General features: G+C 45.0%; 1 long non-coding RNA gene across 2 annotated transcripts in view; it reads left to right on the top strand.

The window, feature by feature from the left end:
• LOC106036401 (uncharacterized) overlaps positions 1–12,855 on the top strand; it is a 27,024-nt gene extending 14,169 nt beyond the window's left edge. The window contains exons 3-6 of one of the 2 annotated variants that reach the window (XR_007168239.2): positions 6,044–6,119; positions 7,306–7,445; positions 9,607–9,675; positions 9,780–12,855. This is a non-coding gene — a long non-coding RNA (uncharacterized lncRNA). The remainder of the gene's footprint in view (positions 1–6,043; positions 6,120–7,305; positions 7,446–9,606; positions 9,676–9,779) is intronic. The other variant, XR_001207268.3, reaches the window with a different exon arrangement.
• The last annotated feature ends 8,085 nt before the right edge of the window (positions 12,856–20,940 follow it).

Raw genomic sequence — 20,940 nt, 5'->3', positions numbered from 1 at the left:
CTGACATGACTATGATCCCTGGGATGACAGAGTTGTCAGAAAAGAAAGAGAAAATAGCATCTTGTCTTGTAACTTCCTATCAGTCAAAAGGAATTTAGGATCCTCTTTCCAATAAAAGAGAGGGAGAGGGAGCAAGAGGGGGAGAGGGGGAAGACGAGGCTCTTTTATCAAGCAAAGAAAAGTGAAGAGTTCTGTGTTTTATAATTAATATTCCACACCTAAACGTTTCTGATCTCTTCCCTTTACAGTCCTCCCACCCCATCACCTTCTTCTCCTCTACAATTTCAATTTTAGATCAATTCATGTCCTCAGAAACCCCATGCATAACTGATATAATACCGGCTACATGTATATTCATGTCTGATACTGTAAAAAATCTATCATATGCGCTTACATGAAATATATTGCGTTTTTTAACTTAAACTTTATTGCAAAGAGATGATTTTTGCTACAAAGATCTCATATCATTAATGTTTTATTTAAATCATTTAATCGTTCTAAGGAATTTTGTTTAAAGTCTAAAAAAAGTCAGAATAACAGACCGAAAGAGAAAATAAAAAGTCTCCTCCTAGGAGCCGAGGAACAGCAAAAGACGGATTAAACAAACGGGAGCTGTGTTAAAACACAGATTCGGTATATTCTGCTTTACAACTCTTTGGGAAAGGTCAGGTGCAATAGGAAATGTTTTATCATCTCAGCTATTTCAAATTAATTGCTATTGATTTGTTGACCAGGAGGAAGAGAAGTTAACTCAGCTCAGGTCTAATTATTGCGGTTTCGAAAAGAAACGAAGCGGGAAACTTCCCAAAAGCAACGAGGTGGGGTTGGAAACTGGAACTTGCCGGGGTGCTCCTTCCTAATTAGCTCCGAGGCGAGCCCCGGGGGACCTCGGAGCAGGGGAGGGGTCCCCCCTCTGCGGTTTGCTCCTAGGTGCTGTGTAAAGCCCAAATCTGGAGCGATGCAAAAAAATACCTGCCCCGTGTCTCGCATCCCGGCTGGGTTTTTGTTTGTTTAACCGTGTAACTCTTCCCTGGCGCCGGGTGGGCTTCCTCAGGTGAGGGCAGCGCAGGGAAGCTGCGAAAATGTGCCCGTGGAGGTTGGCTGCAGGCATTTCTTTCTCTGGGAGAGAAAAGCAATTATTCAAAAAGAAGGAGGAATATATATATATATATATTTCTCCGCTTATAAGGGATGAAAAAGGGTTTGGAGTAGCCGGAGTTTCGCAATACCTTTCGAAATAAAAAATATCTGCCCTGCCAAACTGAGAAGCAGAAAATAACCTCTGCAAAACGCCCCAAATGAAGGGGGTTGCACTGCTGAAGGTACGATAAGAAAACCAATATTTTAAAAAGCAAAGTTTCCCATTCCCCCCCCTTCCGAATTTGACAGCGGTACCTCTGGCAAATGACATCTCAATAATGCACAAAACATTCAATTTTTTCTTGCCATCTGAAGTGATCAGATAATTTGCATATAACCCCCCGCTTTGCATGGACCCCACCTTTTCTAAATGAAAGATGGTAATTTTAAGAAAGAAAATTATCGATGAACTTAACGGTGTGAAGAAAAACTTTTGAGATGCGTTTGATGTGCATTTTCCTCTGCTGGGAATATTTCTGGGCGATGGCACAAAAATGAACCTACGCGGTAGGGGAAGCAATTTCCTGAAGATAATAAACAAGGCTAAAGAATTTAAAATAAAATAAATCGAACAATCAGTGATGGGTTGGTTTAAAGGGCAACCACAAACATCTTTTGGTGTGGGAATTTTTTCCGTAAAGAAAATAAAAAAGATAAGCCAGAATTAGGGGGGTTCAGGCGTTTGTGATCTTTTGCTCGTGTCTGGATGGCGATGTGCTTGCAATCCAGGATTTCGGGTGCTAAATTGGAAATAGGGGAATAAACACAGAAAGTCTGGGGAAATGAGAGTTAGAATGAAGGCAAATTAAATGCATTTGGCAGGTGAGAAGGAAAAGAAATAAGTCTACTTATAAGAACTATTTTCCTATTTGGAGGAAAAAAAAATAAGTATTTTTGCACGAGTACAACAATTCGAGTGCCGAATTTCCCGCTTCCAGCTTAACAAAGTGCAGTCGGAGGGGGAAAAAGTATAAAAAATTGGTGGCAGCTGGAAGCGGTCGAGGTGCCTCGGAGAGCAGCAGGGCTGTGCTCGCTCCTCGCTTCCCGTCCCGGCCACCGGGAGCCCCCCGGGGGGGTGGCGGGGGGGGGTACGAGCCCCAAACGAACAGCCCAGGAGGGAATCGTTGTTTTTCTGGGCAAGGACGCAGGGCAAGGGCTCAGCTCTCAAAGTCTTCCTTGGGAAGAGGGAAAAAAATGAAATATTAAACAGCTGTCTTACGGGTAGGGCGGGGGGCTCCGGGTCGGTGCCCCCTCCTGCGGGTTTTTGCTGGGGCTGAGGGAGAGGAGGCAGAGATTTTGTATTCCTTTCACCCCAGAGCTGGACAAGATTGTCCTGACAACTGCAAAACGTGGGGGCTCGGACCTTTGTTCTGGGGCTGAGGATTGCAGTTTGGAAGTGGCGACCGGTGGTTGCTTTCTCTTTAAAGCAAACAGAACGGTCCTTCGCTGGAGAGAGAGGTTTTGAGGTTTTTGTTTAACAAAGTTTTCACAGCTCGAGTTCTTTATTATTATTATTATTTTATTTTTTGGAAACGTGGCCAACAGCTCCCTGCTGAACGTGGAAATTAATGGGAACCTTTCCGGTGACTCTAGCCCTCTTGGCGAAAGCATCCCTAACCCGGGTCAGGAGCGGGCGAGAGGGCCCGATCCTGCCTCCCTTTCCCAGAGAAATCCACCTGGTTCACGCCCTGGTCTCTTCCCCTTTCTCTCTGTTTTTGGGTGTGAATTTATATTATCTTACACCCCAAATCGGGCTGCCCCCTCAGACCTTCCCCCCATCGCCCAGCCTCCCCCCAGCCACGCAGGACGAGCTCAGCTCCCGCAGCAGGATCAGGCCCCGGCCGGCTCTGCCTGCTGGCCGTGACTCCCCGGGCCGGATCCTGCACCCCCCCGGTGCCACTGGGGGGGCTGGGGCAGGGGCAGGGATCTCCTCCGGCTGCCACACAGCGAGGTGGAAACAGGATCGCTTCCAAGTGTCGAACCGCAAACACCTCCTACGGCACATAACGCCTTTTTCATATAGCCGCGAGTGAATTAAATCCTCCTAAAATCTTCCCCTTTGCAACAGGAGCCGGGCAGCTAATATTACATTAATTGAAATGAGAGCTGCGCTCGCTTTATGGGGGGGTTTCTCTTTTTATTTTTTTTTTATTTTTTTATTTTATTTATTTATTTTTTTTTTACGGGGAGTGATTTAGCGTTTCTTTCGGACCTCACCTCTTTGCCCCGACGTGAAATGCTTCACCTCTGCGCGCACGCTTCGCGCTGGGCTTGAAAGTGGATGCCCGGCGAAAACCTATACGGACGGCCTGCCACAGACAGACAGACACACAGACACACAGACAAACACTGCTCCGGGCACAGCTGGATTGGGAGCGTGCGGTGCTCACACGCACCGCCTGGCATCTGCAGCCGCCCCGGGGGATGCGCACCCACGCGTGGGCACCCGGCCGCCCGTGGGTGCTTTGGGGTGCCTGCATGGGGTCGCAGCATCCCCTTGCTTTTTAAGGGAGCAGGGCCTGGGGGCCTGGCCGAGAGGGGTGGGGGGGCCGCCGCGGTTATTCCCAGGCACCGAAAGCTGCTGCGGAGATTTCCCATGATCTCCCTAATTCCGCGTTTTATATTTTATGATTTCTTGCCAGCATCTCAGTGTGTTTCTGTTTAGATATACTAAGCTCCTTGAAATTAATTAACCTGTGGTCAGCAACAAAAAAAGTAATACCGGTTAAGCTATATTCCTTTACAACGTTTGGTCACAGTTAGTTACAGAATTTTCCAGCTGTGAAGATGATGTACACTATTTACTGTAATTGAATTGCTGTTATAACACCTTTCAAGAGGAAAAGTGATACATGACAAAAGTTTAGCCGCCGCAGCGGCCCCCTTTTTATTATTTTTTTTTCCCCCTCTTATCTGGAAGAAAAACTTCAGCCGAGCCGCGGCGGCCCCGCGGAGCGCTGCGGAAACCGCTGCGCACCCGCGCAACCCGCTCCGCGCCCTAGCAGCGCGGCCCCGGCTCCGGGCGAGGCTGGGGAGCGCCGGGGGAGGCGGCCGGGTTTGTTTCCTTCCGACTCGAAACGGGTCCTCCAGAGCATCAGAGAGATGATTTTGTAAAGTCAATTCAAAGCAGGCTGTTCATTAGATCCCATTATTATTAAAAGGAGACGATCAGTTGGAAAAAATCTATCTAATTTAGAGGAAAAAAACCACACATTTTAAATAATTTCTGTAACTTTTGCTACCTTTGGCGTTTTTGGCAAGAGAACAAATAAAAACCCGGAGGAGTTAGAAGTGTTTTTTCCCTCTCTCTCTCTCTCTCTCTCTTTTTTTTTTTTTTTCTTCTCAGTGCCACATAACAGCCTTTCCTCCTTCAACTTCAAAGAGGACTGAAAGGACAAACATTCTGATACAGCTAATAATACACGGAGAGAAAGAATTTGCATTCCTTAGCAAATATAAGTGCTCATTAATAGAATCATGTATTTGGCTAAGAACATCTTGCCAGTACCGCTGGGAGATAGAAAGTGTTCGTGTGGGAAGGGTCTGAGGAAGAGTTTTGATTGACGTTGGAGGAGCCGCATCTTCCCCCTTTCCCCCAGTCATATATATTAGGTCAACGATTACTATTAAATAAATAAAAAAAAAAAAAAGAAAGGGGGGAAGTAATAATCATAAAGGAACAGATGGGGACAGAGTGCCCTGCGACACCTGAAAGGCACAGCAAGGACTCGCAGCCTATAAATTCATCACGATAACGCTAATTGCGCTCTCAGGCCGTGGCGCAGCTCCGAGGGGGTCGCCCTGCGGGATGGGGGCTCGCCCGTGGCCCCCCCGAGCCCTCTGCGGATCCCCCCTTGGTATCCCCCCCGCTGAGCCCCGGGGGGCTCCCGCTGCGCGGAGGGGCGCGGAGGGGGACCCCCGGAGCCCCCCTTCCTCCGGCGAGCTTCTCCCACCCTCCTCGGGCTTCTCGCGCCTGCACGGCGGCCCCGGCAGCAGGGCCCCGAGTTTTGGGAGTTTTTGCCATCTGTACAGGGTTCAGCGGCCCGGCACAGCATCCCTCGGGGGCTGTCTGTCCTTCCGAGCAGATTCTTCGTAGAAGGTGGGGTGGGAAATCGTGAGTGAAGTTCAGGTCGCTTTTTCTGATTAAACCTTTGTCCGTTTGGCTGATCTGAAGGCAACCCCAGCGTCCCACGGTTGTTTTACCCCAGTGAGAACTCCAGTTTTACTCTCACTTACCCAACTGTAAATCTAGACATATTCTTCCCCGTAAAGAAATCTTCTCCAAGAGGAAATAAACCAGCTTCAGCTGGGCACCGGGAAAGTTTCTGGACACCCAAGAGGGCAAATCCTTGCAGTTTTCTGCATAAATAATTATATATATATATATATTTACATATATATATTTTCATATATATATATATATATAAGATGAAAACTAAGAAGAACTTTGCCTTTTGGGGGGATTATTCGGGAATCTCTCCTCCTGATTTATGCCCCCAGTTCCAGATTCACACCTTGGTGCAAAGAAACAATATAAAACTACCTGGCCAGCACAGACTGAGCAGGTTGCAAGACTGTGAGGCTGGACCAGAACCACAGCTAGACGTAGGGACCATAATTCGGTCTCCTGGGTTTCTAGCATCTATTTTTTAAAATGTTATAATCAACAGCATTTTAAAGGTTCATAATATATCTTGAACTGTTATTTTAAAGGACCTGCGGAGTTTGTTATTGCTTCAGCCTGTAACATCAGTTTTGGATATTTTTCTAGGGACTGACCCTTAATCCAGCCTCAAGGTTCAGAGCTTGGTGAAAACACCGAGGAAGGATACAGCCCTGCAACGAGAGTTTTACTACATCGAACGTGGTTGCTAACAGTTCTCTTTTGGCTTCCCCCCCTCAGGTTTGTTTAAGGAAGCTGCCTTTGCCTGGGAGTTTCTTCAGTTTGACTTGGAAGCAGGATTTTCTTACACGTACACGTGAGCATTTTTGCCTTGCTGCACCACAGCTGAACGTAATTTGCTCGTGCCTTTAGTGGGACCATATTTCATCAGAGATGCACAAGAATGCCAGAGGAACCATGCTAGGGAAGCACCACATGTGGTTCTCAGGGATGGCTTGTGGATGGCGAGAGCAGAAACATGCTTCGGCTTCAAAGAAGTCCTGGGTTTTATTAGCATAATCGGTAGAAATTGTCACTCAGGGGCTTGCTGTTGGTTTAGGCCCACCAGTCATTGGTCTAATAACCTTCTGACTGAGGTTGGGATTAAAAAGTCAAAAGTTTTTGGTTCATTCAGCAAGTGGGACCCACCGTCTGAGCACGCTGACGTCTGCGTTGACTCTTTGTTCTGCCCCAGTGGTCCCCAGACCACGCTGGCCCAGGGATAATAATATCAGGAAGGAATGCACCGTCTTTTTTTTTCTTTTTTTTTTTTTTTTCCACTCCCTTTCCCATCCTTTTCAACTCCTATGGCTGCGAGTAGCCTCAGAGGGTCCATAAGGTTAACAAATTGGGAATTTCAACCCCCCTTTGTTTCATCCTCCCCTGAACCACGCCTGTCGGCTTTGCTGCGGGGCCGTGAACCCGGGACTCTTCCTGCCCGACGGCCCCCAGGACCCTGTGCTCACAGGGTTGGGAGCTGCGGGGCAGCCTCAGCGGGGCCGTGCCCCAGGGCGAGCCGCGCAGATCTTCGGGGATGAAACAAAATGTTTCAGATGCAATGAATTGGACATCTGTTTCATCAGAGAGGGGGGAAAAAAAAGGAAAAAAAGAAAAGATAAATTTCATCAGCTCTAATGAGAGATGCGAAGATATTTTGGTATGTTGATAGGCTGCCTCCTGCTCCTCACAGCTGGAACAAACAAGCTACCTAATCTATTGGCTCTGAGGAATGATTTTTTCTTTCCCTGGGTAATACCTTTTCTTCACATCAGAGCACTGAGTATCGGTAGCATGCACTTGATGTTTTTCAGTGCTCTCTTTAGCAGTTTTGGGTCATTGCCAGCCTTCAATTTACCTGCACGTTCCCCTATCTCTAGGCTGTGGATCCATCCTGTGCTGGATTTCTTAGATACAATGACATCTCCCATGCAAGCTATTGTTTTTTAATTCTGAAGCTTTATCTGTGCTAAAAGTCTGTTTTGTTTCTCTGTTAACCTGATCAGGGGATCTGCTTTTACCCTAAGCTTGTCCTGTAGAATTCACGTCCTCCAGCTGCTTCCTCATCCCATGAGCGTGCTGGGCCAGGCCTGCAGGACTTGGTCTTCCTCACCCCGAAGACATCTCATGCCCATCACCCGCAGAGGTCTGTGGCTCAGTGCTGCGTGGCACTTGCATGTGTTGGCTGCTTTATCAAGAGATGTTATCCCTTGTTTTGAGGGATTTCTATTAGCAGCTTCATCTTGACTCCGAATGGCTTTATGGTGTGTTTCTGTACCTGAGCACATTTTTCCCTTTGCTTATAGCTCTGCTTTGTGCACAGGTTTAATTCTTGCTTCTGTATTTGTGCAAACTTATGCAAATTTTTCTGTAAACACAGTGTATTTTCTGGAGTATTCTCCAGGAAGGAATCCCTCTCCAGCTCCTACCTACTCCATTGCTGGTTACCACTTTGCTCCTAGGTGCAACTCTTTTTGCTTTTATGTGCCCTTTCCTCCTTATAAGAGGTGTCAGGAGGCTGTTTTTTGCCCGTCCTCTTTTACATATCTTGGGCTGAACAGCACCAGGAAAGACTTTTCTGCTTCTAACACAAAACGCTGGCTTTTCATTCAAAGAGCAGTGACCAGCGATGGTAGGAGTAGAGCCAGGATTTCAGCCAGGCTCTTGTAGGCATACATTACCGCATTGCCTGCGAGAGGACCGCTGCCTCTGAGTGGGCGATCGCCTTTCACCGGACTGCAGCTCTTCTCTGCACGTCCCTTGCAGCTGCCCTGGCAATGGCCCATTTCCAAAGTGCTGTCACCCGTGTTTATTCAGTACTTGTCATAGTACCGTCTTCTGGAAGCAGAAGCCAGTCTGAAGCTACTGATAACAGCTTGTTGTGCTGTTGACACAGTTGTGGAGCCTGTGACTCGCCATATTTCTTGTTTTAGGAGAAGCATTCCAGCTCTCTTGCTGTTTTGTTAAGTCTTCCTTTCATTAAATTGTGCTGATGCCACGGAAAATTGTCAGCTGTCCATCCTTTCCCTAGGCAGGGAATATATATATGTATATATATGTATATATGTATGTATAATCACAGCAAGGGGAGGGAAGGGTCAGGTGTTGCTATGGAAAGAGACTATTAATGTGTGACAGAACTGGCAGTGCGGGAGGTGGGAGCCTTCCCCTGCACAAAATAAGCCTTTAAAGGGGAGCTCATGGACAGCCCAGCCTGTCTCTGGGGGCACCTGCCCCAAATTTGATAATTTGATAATTTGTTCCTCTCATTATTTCCCTTTGCCGATGGCTCTTTGGCCAGATTTTCATGCATCAAAAAATATCCTAGTCTAAAATAGTCTGGATTCATTCAGAAAGCAGATTTCTGTGAGGCATTGCTTTGAATGTTTTGCGAAGGGCTTAGTGGCCGCATCCTGAAAGTGTATAAACTACTGTAACTTTCTGAAAAGTCCTGTTTATGCCATATGCACATCTACTTATGTACAAGAAACAGCTTCACCCAAAAGGAAAGAAGGGAGGGTGTGAAGCAAGGGGCCAGAAGAATATCCCCCCTCACCTACTCAGTTAAAATGATGTCCTGTGCAGCCCCCGCTGTGTATTGCTCTCTGGTCTGTCATGCCATGGGTTTTATCAGGGACAATCACTGACGAGCTTGTGGCATGTGAAGCTGGCTCTGCTCTTACACGTTAACTCCATCCCTGACCAGGAGCAGGGAGCAGCGCAGGACCTCCTGATTACAGAACCAGCTCTCTTTGCTCTGTGCATGGCCACCCTGTGCAGGGGACATGTTATGAACTGTGGTATCTTGATGGCATTTAAAAGTAATGGGATAAAAAGTAGATTTTCCAGCTGAATTTTTCATCTATTAAAACTTCAGTTCTACTCCATCCTGAGTGTTTATACATCATTACATCTCTGTGTTTGAGCTCCATGGGTGTATTTTTTAGCTTCCTCCTATCCAGGCTCCTCTTAGTGATGGAGCAAAAAGCAAAGAAGCAAAGGAATTTCTTCCCGTGAGGCAGCATTTTTCAATCCATTTCACTTTTCCCTCTGCTGCCATTCTTCTCACTGGCCACAGACCTGCCCGTTGGTGTTACAGCTTCTCACAGACCACAAGGTCTCTCCTGGCCAAAGGCTGAAAGCCGGTGCTTGGAGCAAGGGGCGGGAGCAGAGGAGACCTCTGCCTGTCAGGGTCACCGGCCTGGCACAATGCCCACACACCAGCTCACATGTCACGAGCAATGCTTTATTTTGTGCTGCCTGCCAGTCTCAATTTCAACTTTTTCCAAAATTTTCCTTTGCCACAGGAAACGTCAGAGGACTGTGGATTGGGGACCGCTGGCCTACATAGACGGAGAGTTGGTTTAGCTATTAAAGTATGAACATTTCCTTGTGTCTTTCTTATCTGTAATATTTTTGTTTTTTTCTTCAAAAGCTATTTGACTGAGTCTGATGTTTTTGTGTTGCTCTGGACCCTTAGATCCTGGACCCTTAAATCCTGGTAAGAAACCATCCTGTCTGGCTCCTGCCTCCTTCACATCTTCGTGATCTGAATGTGCCTCCTTCTCCCAGGAACACATCTGTGTGCATATAGGAACAGAAAGAGGGGTGTAGCTGCCTCTCTGGGAATCACACCTGGGAAAAGGGGGGGTGGCCTCATCCTGCACCGTTCAGAAACAAATTCAGAGTGTTCTCCATGACCCTTCCCCACATGTCATGGTCTGGGCTGCGGGACCAGCCCTTGGAGAAGGGCCATGGAGCCGGCTGCTGCTTGGGGGCCACTTCTCCTTCCTCCAAGCTCTGCGATAACATTTCCAGTGAGCACAGAGGGGCAAATGGCAGAACACTTGCAAACGTTTGAAGGGTTTTTGCCGATCAGAGTTCAGCACTCCAGTTAGTCATTATTTCATAGCAAAGAAGAAATAGAGCCTCGGTGTTCTCTAAGTGATAGACACAGGGTGACAATCACAGGGGCTCTGGTGAACTTCCCGATATTAAGGCAGCTAAAGTGCTATTCAGATGTAATCCAATCAACAAGACACTACTCTAAGCAAGCTGGGCAGCACGGCAAACTGAGCTGATGAGCACCTGGAGCTGCATACCTCCGACGTACAACAGTGAGAATAAAAACTAAAGAAGAGCTGGCCTATTTGAAACTTCAGGATAAGGGTCAGGGTGTTTCCTGACATGCCTTTATCAGTGGTTACTGGTGACAAGAGACTGGTGAGAAATGGAGGGAGATGATAAGCAAGTGCTTGTGATGCGCCTGGGGCAGACAAAAGAAGTCAGAAAGAAACATTTATATTTTCTGGAGCAAAGAGATTAATTAGTGAGAAGAGCTGTTTTTGCAGCACAGAGAGGGTTTTCTTCACAAATGGACCTGAATAGTATCATTATAGAGATGGGGGTTTACACGGGCTTCTATTTCTTCTCTTGGGAAACTGTTTTGTTTGCTAGTGAGGGAAGAGCGATTCAATCTCCTTAGTCCTACCAGGAAATCTATCCCCAGTAAAATCAAATCTTAGTAAACAAAAAAGCTATTTTTTTTGTTGTTGTTTGCTTGTGTGCTGTTCTGTGTGACAACAAATGCCTTGTTAAAAACTGTCCATCCACATCCAGCAAGTGCTCCTTGAAGCCAAACTTTCTAAAACTATCCTGAAGCTTTGCAGGATAAATTTCAAATGGTGAAGGAAGGGTTGCATCACCTTCATCCTACACAGCTGTTGCATACTTTACATTTGGTCCCCATTTCAAATTAAAAGACAGTTTACGAGATAGATTGGCTGCTACATTCAACCCACCTGTTAAGATCTTGGCTATTTTTTAAAGTTCCCACTTCAGGGACATTTCCTACAGGATAGGAAGGAAGGACCATTGGCCACCCATTGACTGCAGCAGTGCCGTGGAGAGGGGATAGTGGGACAGGAGGGAAAAAGATAGTTGTAGATGTGCCTAAACAGATGATCCAAGCTGGCATCACTGGTGAAAAAGAGACTGAGATATAGTAGGGAAGAATGACATTAAAAAAAAAAAAAAAAAGCATATGGGCATCTGGAAAGGGAAGTTAAGAAGTCTGACCTTGCCGTAGGATGGAAGAAAAAAAAGAGTGCAAAGGATGTCTGGAAGAAAGGCACAAGAGGCTGAGGAAAGCGATTTGTCATTTGGTTTTGGGATGGATGACAGATGGGAGGCTGCGGTGAGGAAGGGGACGCAGCAAGGAGGGGATGGGGCATGCAGCTGACCGAGCGGACCTCAGAGGGGTGGTGGAGGGAAGGTGACAGGCGGCGCGGGTCGGGGGGAGCTGGGGGCGGCTGCCAGCCCGTGTGGGCGATGGGTGGCGAGGTCGGCGGAGATATTGTCAGGCATGGCAGCCGACGGGAGTGGGATATAGGCAATACGGGGGCAGAAGGAGCTCTCAGCCCCCACCGCCACCGTGGGAGGGGTGAGCTCAGTTTTGATCTCTCAGTGCAGTTCCTCAAAAGCTGGGGCCATCTGGACACAGTCCTGTCCCTCGTACAAGCTGTCAGCCGCACCGAGGGATTGTCCTGGCAGCCAGGACTCGCTGGCGCATCCGAGAGCCTCCGTGCTCATGGCCAGGAGGGCAGATGGCACCGGATCCACTACAGTGGCTTTGCACCACCTGGTGCCCCTGTTCAGGAGCATCCTGCAGAGACAGGTGAGCCTGGCTTCGGGCACCAGGGTGTCACTCAGACGGATGGTGCAGAGCCACCCCGCCACACCATGACCAGCTGACTCCTGAACACCTTCAAGAACACGAGCCCTGGTGCAAATGGTTGGCGTGGCTGTGCTTCTTTTCAGCAGTCCTTGCATCGGGCATCACCAAAGCAACAGCCTGAGGTGGGTAACAAAGCAAGACAGCGAGAACGCAGCTGCCACAATGCCTGCAAAAGAATATATGTGTGCAGCGATCGATTTCTTCAACCCCCTCTCCTCAGCACTTGCCTTGCTCAGGGGAGACCTGATGCAGTAATTAAAATTTGGGCTGGTGTTTTGAGTTGCTCAAGTAATAAGTATGAAGAAGAGTAACTGAAAATGTCAGTCATTCCTGCTCACACACACATATATATCAGGCACTGTTTTATTTAGGAAATATTTTATTAGCACTTAACCATCTCAGTAACAATGGTAGCTTATTATAACATATATGATATGAAATTGGTCAGAAAATTAAATGCTTTTGGGTAAGAAAGTGATGTTGTGTGTTTATTACTGATCTTAGAGCTGTGGAAAATAATGATGGAGATTGCAGCTCTTCAGCTTTCTCTAAAGGGAAAAAACAAACAAACAAAAAAAAAACCACAAGGCTCCAATAAGGATCATATAAAATCATATTAGAGGAGATAACCTGGGAAGAAAAGGGTGACTGTGAATTGGTTCAAGGGTTGGTTCACTCTGGCTGAGGAGCCCTGGCTGTTTCCCCTCTCCTCGGGCACTGCCCCCTTGCAGAAGCTGGCCCTGGAAGAGAGACGGGGTCGTGGTCTACTCGTCCATCCACAGGCCTTAGGAACTGCTGCCAGAGGAGACCCTGAGACTTTTTAGCACTTCAGCATCAGCCAGAGCAGTGGATTGAATCCCATATGTGCATATATTCCTTATACTGGAAAACATAAATGTCCAAAATAAATTACATTAATTTTTCAGTTAAACTTTAAGACTTCTCGAGTCTAGGTAAGACTTTCTGGTTAAAAATTTGAGGCATAGATCCTGATGTAAGAATAAAAAAATGAACGGCTGTGAAGGTATTCACAGAGCAAACAGGAAAGCTAAATGAATGGTTTGAACACACATTTTCTCTGCATCATATATGGGCTCTCTAAGAATTAATTTATTAATCAGTTAGTAAGGGGAAGGCAGAAGGAGAAGAAAAAGGAGAAGAAAAAAGACTATAGATTGATATATTTACAACACTTTTAATTTTATTTTGTTACATACCATGAAAATATAAACAGAAAATTCACATGCAAGTAATTAATGAAGTATCTATTCACAAACAATCCATATTGAATTGGTAGAAGGCAAAGAATAGTCCCTACAATTTAGGTTAAACTATGGTGGATGCACTTTACTCAAAGGAGGCTCTTGCCCATCACCCAGTGCATGATTATACACCCTGCACGTTTGGGACTGCATGAATGTGACAACTTAGGAAATAGATTAAATAAATGATCCAATTTATATAGCACAAGTGTCTCTCATGGACCATCCCAAACTTCTCTGGTGGATAGAGAAAAAGGATGAAAAACACTGACACAGTAGCCCTGACACTGGTGCCTGAAAAAGCACTGTATGGTGAATGTGGTTCATGGGAGGGACATTAGATGCAAATATTAATAAAGCAGCTACCAATTTAAAATGCATAAACTGCAGAAGAGAGGAAGCCATGGCAAAACCTGTTAGCAATAAAATTGGAAAGAGAAATGTTGCTCACCCAGCTGGTTAAATCATAATGGAGAGTAAAACCAAGAGAAAAATAAACACCAGATTTATAAGCACACTCTGTGTATCTGGTGCCACTAAGGAAGATCAGTCTGCAACTGCATTGAAAGTTCCTGGTTCCATTGTGTCCAACATCCATTTGCACAGTGCAGAGCCTCTCAGTCACCTCTCCAAGTGCAGCAAGCCTGCAGTGACCCGGCTGTACCTTTGCTCGCCCTGCTGAAGGAGAGAATTGGACTTAGACTGTCAGAACAATTCATCTTGTGCATCCAAGATGTGGCCCCTCTAAGGATCTGCAGATAGCTTTACAGTCATTAGCAAATTAAGTTTCAGGAGTATTAAATGAATACGCAGTGTGTGGCCTCAGTACTTAACTTTCTTTAATTTCAAAACTAGAGAAGTTTTAAAAACTTTTTCTTTTCCTGAAGAGCTCCTACAAACACAACTTTTGGGTGTCCAAGCTCTCATTATAATCAAAGGAAGCCTGTATGCAAAGCAAGAGTACAGTTGTCACTTTGGTTTACTCATGCTTGTCCCAGAAAATGAAAAGAGGCTTTTCTGACATTTTTTTCATGCACGTGTCCAGCGCAGTTGCATTTGGAGTTAAACTTCCTATTGTCACGTTGGAAACGCAAACCGTGAATGCAAATCCCCTGATGGCTTAGTACCAGGTTTCTGAGTCTCATTGCAGGGACATCTTTGAGAATTTGGCCCCATGTTGCAGTGATAAAGTGACAGATTCCTCTTGTACTCAAATTCTGGTGAGCAGAGTGCCTGGAGGTTTGGCTAGTTTGCCAGAATTAGAGTCTGGGTTTTAAAGAGAATAGCTTATTTTTTCCCCAAACAGGCATAAAAATAGAGATTTGCTTTTAGAGAAAAACAAACCCACAAAGATACAAAAATGTGGAGTTGTCCCATCCAACTGGTGCTCGCATGTTCCCAGCTGAGCTGTGCTCCCCTTGTTAAACTCCTCTGCAAGAACACAGGCCTGATTCCTTCTCTTCTACCGTCAGTTTGAGCAGACAGCATCTCTAGAGAAGCTCACTTTCACCCTATTTTCTTCAGAAATTACACTCAGGCTTCTGTCTCTGACTGATCCTGAGTGAATACCTTACATGACTTACCACCTCAGGCTCCCGTTAGGGTCAGGTGCGCTGGCTTTCCTTCCCCTGTCCTGCTCTTGCGTTGTTCTGTTGCACAAAAGGGCCTCCTCAGGCCAGGGTCAAGCCCACTACCTCCTTCATTTGTTCAAAGATATCCAATTAAATTCAATTTAATAACTCTGACCATTTATATGACATATTTCATCTCTGAAGAGCTAAAAAATTATTATTAATAATTACTGCTCAGAGTGCTCCCAAGAGGCACGTTCACACTATCACACACCCTCATTCTATTAATAGGGAAACTGAGGCAAAGTGTTTTATTGCAGGACCACAGACCAAGTCCTTGCCACATCACTCAGATGAATGCAATGCTGTGTGGTTTCCCATGTGGGGCAAAATCTACTCTTGGTTATAGATGGAGGAATTCCCATGTCTTGTTTTTTTTTGGTTTTTTTTTTTTTTTGGTTTGTCTGATTTTTCTTCCAAATATCAGCAGAAGAAGGAGCTGAGGCCACAGAATTGTCAAGTCTCAGCTTCACCCTTGTGTTTCAATTCCTGCTAGAGCCTCAACACCTTTGGCCAAAGTGGAGACTGCATGTGGAGGCAGCGGGGCCTTTTGGGCATGGAAACAATGCAGAGGCCTCCCAGTGACTTCCCGGGGCTCTCTGAGTGGGGGCTGTGGTGAGTTCAACTAAAGATGCACACTGGGATGAGCTGCCCTTGCAGTCATATCCATGTGGCCATACCAGACATGTGTGATGGGAACCAGCATCTGGGGCCTCTGGAAGCGAGGGTGTGCAGAGAAAGGGAGGCTGCACACCTTCTGCTTCTCTGCTGGGCATCATGCTTGAAACTCCAGCAACCCTTTTCTCCCTTGGTCTCAGGAGGAAAGCTATATTTGGAGTAGGACGACATGGCTTGATTTGAGAAATTTAATGCTTTCAAAGAATCTCCAAAGCAAAATTAGAAAATAGAAAAAACAGGAAAAAAAAAAAAAAAAAAGCAAAACACCGCAAAAGCCAAAGTGGGAGACCTACGTATGTAGTTTCAACATCAAAGGAACATTGCTTGTGCTTTCATCTCATTTTCCTCTTGTGAGTCAAAGGTACAACATAGTACTGCATATTTTAAGCAATTGCTATTTTGAAAGCATAAATGCTGGTGTAATTCCCCAGTGGTAACTCCTGTTGTGCCGTTCCAGGCCGGTACACAGAACATCTCCCAGTTTTCACATGGTTATCTCCATCTTTGCCTTTGATAAGTTTGTGTCCAATTGCTTCAAGAATTCACTCTGGATTTCAACCGGTTCCTATCCCTTGACTGAATGCTTTGAACACACTCTCAAATAAGGTACAGTAATGGCTTTTGTGTGGCATTTTTTATGCCCTACTTTTCCCTGGTTCCCCATCCTTTTCTCTCTCACGTGTAGGATTATCTGGCTCACATCTAGACTCTTGCAGTTCAGAGCAGTCTATAATGTAGCCACCTGGAAAAGAACATTTCTTTCTTCTTTTTTTTTTTTTTTCCCATGTTTCTTTCTTTAGAATGAACTTTGCATTTGAGGATTATTGACAAATCTGTTTGGAAAAATGCGTGAAGAAAAACCTTTATGGTCCATCTTGTGGTAAAAAGCGGGTATTTCTTTGCTCATTTGAATGTCGGAGGATTATTTATGCTGGTGCAATGTTTTGAAGAGATAAAATACTCCCCACTGTGCTACATGCAAATCTCTGCAATGTAAACATAAATAGTTGTTGCACATGCATAATCAAAGACATTTTTATAATTATTGTTGGATAGTTCAGTCCTCTAATAGCATCATCTGGTGTAAATCAGTGTAGCTCTACTGAAGCCTGCAAAGCCCCCACCGATTTGTACCAGATGGGACTCAAACTCTTCACTCTAAGTTTAGTCCTTCTAGGAAAAAAAAAAAAAGAAAAGAAAAGAAAAAAAAAGGCAAAAACCTCATAGTCCTTGAAAATGAAGTTCTTTGTTAATTCATGGAAAGCTAGTAGAGCAAGAGTGGCAGGGACTTTTCTTGATCCGTGTGTACGCCTCAGCCCTTATCTAGGGAGAACATTTCTACGATGAAGGAAAGCACAGGCTTCTGTGCCAAGTCAGCTCCTGGCCCTCTGCTCAGACTATCGCAAAGATTTGCCAGATAATGCCATGTATAACGTGAACTCCTTTCTGCTGGGACTTGGACTAAGACCACCATCTCTTTAGCACAGGCCACCAGACTGCTGCCAGATGCTAAGAATTTTCAGTTGTTCACAACCTGTGCTGCATTTTTAGATACCTAAAGGTGAAGGTCTCGAAATCCAGTTTTCCATCCCTAGAGCGATCTTGTTTCACTGTCATTCAGCATTATCTTTTCTTCAACATTGTGCACAGGACAAAGCACTTTCTAAAGCTATTTTGACACCTGATTCTCCTCTACCTGAAGACAACAACTGCAGTCCTTTGGGTGTTCTGTAGGCAAACTTTTCTCCAAGTTAATATAAAATACAGTATTTGATAACATTTATTTTCACAAATAGGTTTAGACTACATTATCCAAATAGCTGCTAGTGGAGACTGTCCATGGATGTTCGTGCTATAGATAGATACTTACTTCAAAATCATTGATGCTATTAATTTGCATACACATATTTTATCTAACTGACATGAAGCAAACTTTGTTTGCATAAAACAAGAGGTGAACAATTAGGGGATTTCCCCCCATCATTTGAATGTTGATAGCAAAAATATCCATTAAATACTGAGTTACTGCTTATTACAAGATAAAATAATGGCCACCTAACTTTCATCAAAAAGCAAGATTTTACAGAAGTGAAGAGTATACACACACTATATTCATCTTTCAAATGAATAAAAGTTTGAATTAGTATGATCAGCTCTTTTAGGTTTTTCTGTGAGATTTTTTTCCTGTTGCCTACATTTACAATGAGAGTCTCCAAAAAAAATGTTGGTTTTATGTAAGCTTGATGTGGAGCAAACTTTTCTGCAAGAAGTATGAGCTACTGTTAGCAGCTACTGAAGAGCTCTAAGTCCGATGTGGGTTTAATGTTGTGATGAGTGCCATGGCAGAACAGTCTAACAATATAAGCCTGTTGGACATGTCGTCTGGGCTGTCACGTTCAATTTGCACATGACCTCCTGGCCAAAAAATGGGAAAGAAGTGGTAGAATGTGGGACTGAAAGCTTATATTATTGCTTTGACAGCTTCACTCATCTAGAAGTAATGCAAAATGCAATTTATATTTATACTCTCTGACCTTCTGTACAGAGAGGGAAACTATCTAATGATGGGCCATGGTAGAAGAGAAAGAAACAGATCTCAATACAGCTGGAATTTGTCTACATTTTTTGCTTTTCAAACATTCAATTACAGTCAAAAGATAAATGAAACATGAAGAGTGCATTGGTTAGGTAGTGACACAATTATTTTATAGTGAGTAGGTTCTGGCTTTGAGCCTTGGCAAAGGTTGCCATGCACGCCTTGTTTCACTAGATACAGATAATCTGCTTGCTCCCACCGGACAAATCCCCTCTGCTTGTAGGTGTGTCATTGTGCCCATCACAGAAGGAGAAGAACGACACCAGCATCTCGGTACCACTCTTCCTGTGCATTTGAATTTCAGAGAGGCTGATGCTCTAATCTTATTAACCACGATAAATCAAGTCAGGCCTAATTGCCAAGGGGACATTATTTGCTTTTGTGGTAAACAGGCACATAGGAAGAAAGCACCACTTTCTTCTCTTCCAGGGAACCGAACAAGGGTTTGTATCTTCTCAAGAAAAAAAAAAAAAGAAAGAAAAAGAAAGAAAGAAAAGGAAAAAAAAAAAAAGGAGAAATCAGATTTTGATTCTGACAGAACTGCTTAAGTAAATACTGGGTAACAGCTGAAGATCCTTAACAACACATATCAGAGTAGCTATCATCCTGCCATAGCCCAGCATCCTTCAGAGGGCTTCACTGCAGCCATGGCTGTTTATAACAGCAAGATTTGGCTCAAAAATTCAGCCTCCAGCTGCATCTGTTTCTCCCTTTTCATTCAAAAGAGACACAGCATTTGAAGGAAAAGTTATTTGCAGGAGTGAGCATTGAGAGAAGATAACAGGCATGGAAAACAGAAAGTGCAGGTTTTACACATCCCAGAGTATTTTAGACAATTACATTTCTTTGGATTCATCACTGCATCTCATTGATCCATCCTGCCCTAAAGAGGAGTCGATCCAAAGTCCATTGACATCAACAGTGAGACTTTCAGGAGTGATTGCAGGCTATGAAACAACCCACAGTTTCAGTGCTCATATCAGCCAAGCAGTCACTATTTTTTTTTTTATTTTTTTTTTTCTTTTTCTGTCTAAATAGTTTTAATTTGGACTACCATTTTTTTTTTCTTTCATAGACTGAATGATAAAAAACAAAAACAAAACAAAGAAATGTTGTTGGACAAAAATTTCAACCTGATATCCAACTTTCTTTGGAGAATTCTTTTTCAACAGGTATTTATGACTTCTGCCAAATCAGGGCAAGCAAGATTGTTTAAAAGATATGTGGTGACAACAATAAACAATGAAACTGATAGTCACTGTACAGTCGCTATGTCAGAAAAGAATAAAAATGTGGAAACAAAAGCTATGGGAAGGTCATGTTTCATAAATAAATGCAATAAGATGAGACAAGTAAGACAAAATAGGGCAATATGAGAGGCTGAGTGGAAATTAATATGCAATTTATCATTCTTTTGGTTTGGTTCCCAGTAAAAAAGAGTTCTTTGTCCAAACTGTTAGTTACCCTAAAGGTCCAAAGCTCCTTACCTCTGCACCTTTTGGAGCAGAACGTAATTATCCCTTTACAATTAAAAGGAAACTTGGAACCCAGGCTATTTAAGGAGTTCCTTCCCCTGGTCCCTGCAAGCTGGTGCAGAGCCATGACTTTCTGGTGTGCGGGGCTGTGGTGGAAGCAATGGGCCACACATGAAGCCCAAGACCCTTGGGGTGGCAAGGTGCAGGCCTGGGTGCGAGAATGGCCATGTGAGGGGTACTGGGTGGCGTGAACCTCGCAGTTGGTGCATGGGGTTAAATCAATACCCGCCACCCTCAGGGCTCCCCCAGCCAGGGAGCACCACAGAGGAGTTGATGGAACCAGGAGGGCTGCTTCCCATCTCTTCTTTTCCTTCCAAGTGGGCAGTCGGGATAGAAAGGAGGAGTTAAAAGAGCTGACCCCTGCAGGTCTGACTCCCACTGGTGTCCCCGTGGGTTTTGCCGGTGGCAGCGGAAGGAGAGGGCTGAGGCCTTTGGTTTGGGTGGGAGGGAGGGGACCGCCCCTGGGTAATTGCCAGGTTGCTTTCACAGGCTGTCCACAGTGCAGTGCGCGGAGCCCCCTCTCACACGGGTACACTTTGCGTGTCTTTTCCAGCTGAGTCACTGAATCAGGGAAAAGTTGAGCAGTTGACCTGGCATTTTGGAGGACTGATTTAGAGGGGTGTGGGGTGGGGAAGGAATATTTCCCCCTCCTTTGTCTATAATTTATTTGTTCCACCAAGCTGCTGAAGTGAAGCAGTTAATAGTGATTTTTGTTTTCCTTCACCATTTTTAATCCACAACCTTGCCCTGTACCTGCCCTTATAATCCCCTAGCATGTGCTGGTGACATCACATGGCCGTCCGCTCCCAGCTCCATCCCTGTGACTGTCATTAACTGTTGCAAGCAAATGAAAAATGACTGGGAGACTCGGTGGCTCCCACCAGTGACCTTGGGTATTATTAGAATGACCTCGCTTTGGCTTGACCATAAAAAAAAGAAAAACCTTCCTTGATATCATCACAGGGACTGGGGCTGAACTGAAGCTGTTTGCAGTGAGGAGCAGGGACAGGAATGGAAGAACCGTTAAAGAAAGCAAAGTAAATGTTATGGAAAGATGCAATGGCCATAAATACTTGATCAGAGGCATGGCCCCACAACATTACCCCTTGCCAGGACATGCTGGGCAGTGCTGGGGTCACTGTGCACCTTGCCGGGTTTGTTTTTAAGCTGCTTCTTGTTTGTTATTGGTTTGCTTGGTCTTTA

This window comes from Anser cygnoides, chromosome 11 (assembly GCF_040182565.1).
Source record: "Anser cygnoides isolate HZ-2024a breed goose chromosome 11, Taihu_goose_T2T_genome, whole genome shotgun sequence".
Lineage (NCBI taxonomy): Eukaryota > Metazoa > Chordata > Aves > Anseriformes > Anatidae > Anser > Anser cygnoides.
This window is presented reverse-complemented; position numbering and strand designations above follow the sequence as displayed.